Raw genomic sequence first — 2,905 nt, 5'->3', positions numbered from 1 at the left:
GTGGAGGTGCAGTAGACATCGCATATCTAGATTTTAGTAAGGCTTTTGACACTGTCCCACATAGAAGACTTATCAATAAACTGCAGTCATTGAGCATGGACTCCCATATTGTTGAGTGGATTAGGCAGTGGCTGAGTGACAGACAACAGAGGGTTGTAGTCAATGGAGAACATTCAAAACAAGGTAATGTTACCAGTGGGGTTCCACAGGGATCTGTACTGGGACCGATTTTGTTTAATATCTTCATAAGTGATATTGCAAAGGGCCTCGCTGGTAAGGTTTGTCTTTTTGCTGATGACACAAAGATATGTAACAGGGTTGATGTTCCTGGAGGGAAACGCCAAATGGAAAAGGATTTAGGAAAACTAGAAGAATGGTCAGAACTCTGGAAACTGAAATTTAATGTGGATAAGTGCAAGATAATGCACCTGGGGCGTAAAAACCCAAGGGCAGAATATAGAATATTTGACACAGTCCTGACCTCAGTATCTGAGGAAAGGGATTTAGGAGTAATTATTTCAGAAGACTTAAAGGTGGGAAGACAATGTAATAGAGCAGCACGAAATGCCAGCAGAATGCTTGGATGTATAGGGAGAGGTATAAGCAGTAGAAAGAGTGAAGTGCTTATGCCGCTGTACAGAACACTGGTGAGACCTCACTTGGAGTATTGTGCGCAGTACTGGAGGCCATATCTCCAGAAGGATATAGATACTCTAGAGAGAGTTCAGAGAAGAGCTACTAAACTAGTACATGGATTGCAGGATAAAACTTACCAGGAAAGGTTAAAGGACCTTAATATGTATAGCTTGGAAGAAAGAAGAGACAGAGGGGATATGATAGAAACTTTTAAATACATAAAGGGAATCAACTCGGTAAAGGAAGAGAGCATATTTAAAAGAAGAAAAACTACCACAAGAGGACACAGTTTTAAATTAGAGGGGCAAAGGTTTAAAAGTAATATAAGGAAGTATTACTTTACTGAGAGAGTAGTGGATGCATGGAATAGCCTTCCTGCAGAAGTGGTAGCTGCAAATACAGTGAAGAGGTTTAAGCATGCATGGGATAGGCATAAGGCCATCCTTCATATAAGATAAGGGCCGGGGGCTATTCATAGTATTCAGTATATTGGGCAGACTAGATGGGCCAAATGGTTCTTATCTGCCGACACATTCTATGTTTCTATGTTTCTATTCTCATCAGTTTAATCCCTGTTACGTCCCATATCAGGGATTGCCTTTTGTGAAAAAAAATTTAGGCCGGGTACCTTCGACTGCCTTCACAGTGACAGACCAAACTCTGATACACCAAACGGAATTGATTTAAGGAACCGGGAGATGGAAAAAGCAGCTTGGTTGGTCCTCTAACTCCCAAGTTGGGGCACTGCGCGTGCACAGAGCAATGTGCTGTGACAACCTATATGAGTGGTGTCTTAACTAGTACTATTCCTATCAGTTTAATCCCTGTTACGTCCCCTATCCGGGGACGTGTGTCGAATTGATTAACCATTGTCGAATTAACGAACCATTAACATCCTGAAATAATTTAGTTCTGAGCTTTGTACTTGCTTTGTATTGGAATTGATGGGGATTTTTTAAATTGTCTGCATTATTTCTAATAAACTATTAAGAGACTTTATTATGATTTTTTTATTTTATGTATTAAAAACCCATACAACTTAAATTAAAAAAAGAAAAAAAAATTTTTTATGTTTTTTCTATGAAAAATTATCCAGCCGATCGCTTTTGGTCTGATCATAATGAAGCAACGGCCTTATCATCTGGGGTGTGGCAACATTGCCAACACACTCATAGAGGTGATGATCGCTTCATTGTGATACGCAAGCCCCTTCACCACGACAAGGTAACGATCACGAAGGGGAATTAACACATGTATGTGCCTTTTTTTTTGTTTTGTTTTTGCAGCCACAGTGCAGCACCAGAGGCCAGAAAAATTAGGCATGTACACATGCCTGAAAAATAATGGTATTGTTGCAGCCGCTGTTGTAGCAGCGGCCGGAAAAATTTATGTTTTCCAGGCAGAAAGGTGAATTCACTGAAGTAATCCGGTATGCAGACATTAAATACAGCAGCGTGGGGACCATTTTGAGGCCAAGGCATGTCATCAGGCCTTTTGTTAGTTAAACGTATCCCCTACTGTCAGTCCCTTCGGGATCCATGCCTCATTCATCTTAATGAAGGTGAGGTAATCAACACTTTTTTGACCGAGGCGACTTCTCTTGTCAGTGACAATGCCTCCTGCTGCACTGAAGGTCCTTTCTGACAGGACACTTGAAGCGGGGCAGGCCAGAAGTTCTATAGCAAACTGGGATAGCTCAGGCCACAGGTCAAGCCTGCACATCCAGTAGTCAAGGGGTTCATCGCTCATCAGAGTGTCGATATCTGCAGTTAAGGCGAGGTAGTCTGCTACCTGTCGGTCGAGTCGTTCTCTAAGGCTGGATCCCAAAGGGCTGTGGCGATGTGTAGGACTGAAAAAGCTCTGCATGTCGTCCATCAACAACACGTCTGTAAAGCGTCCTGTCCTTGCCGGCGTGGTCGTGGGAGGAGGAGGATTACTTTCACCTCTTCCCCTGTTAGATTCCCGTTGTGCTGTGACATCCCCCTTATAAGCTGTGTAAAGCATATTTTTTAGTTTGGTTTTGAACTGCTGCATCCTTTCCGACTTTCGGTAATTTGGTAACATTTCCGCCACTTTCTGCTTATACCGGGCGTCTAGTAGCGTGGCCACCCAGTACAGGTCGTTCTCCTTCATCCTTTTTATACGAGGGTCCCTCAACAGACATGACACATGAAAGACCCCATTTGCACAAGGTTGGATGCCGAGCTACTCATTTCCCATTCCTCGTCCTCACTGATGTCATTGACACCCTGGGATGCCTGCTGTGGTT

Source organism: Bufo bufo, chromosome 1 (assembly GCF_905171765.1).
Source record: "Bufo bufo chromosome 1, aBufBuf1.1, whole genome shotgun sequence".
In the NCBI taxonomy this organism is placed as follows: Eukaryota; Metazoa; Chordata; class Amphibia; order Anura; family Bufonidae; genus Bufo; species Bufo bufo.
The sequence above is the reverse complement of the archived record's forward strand: the minus strand, read 5'-3'. Positions refer to the sequence as shown.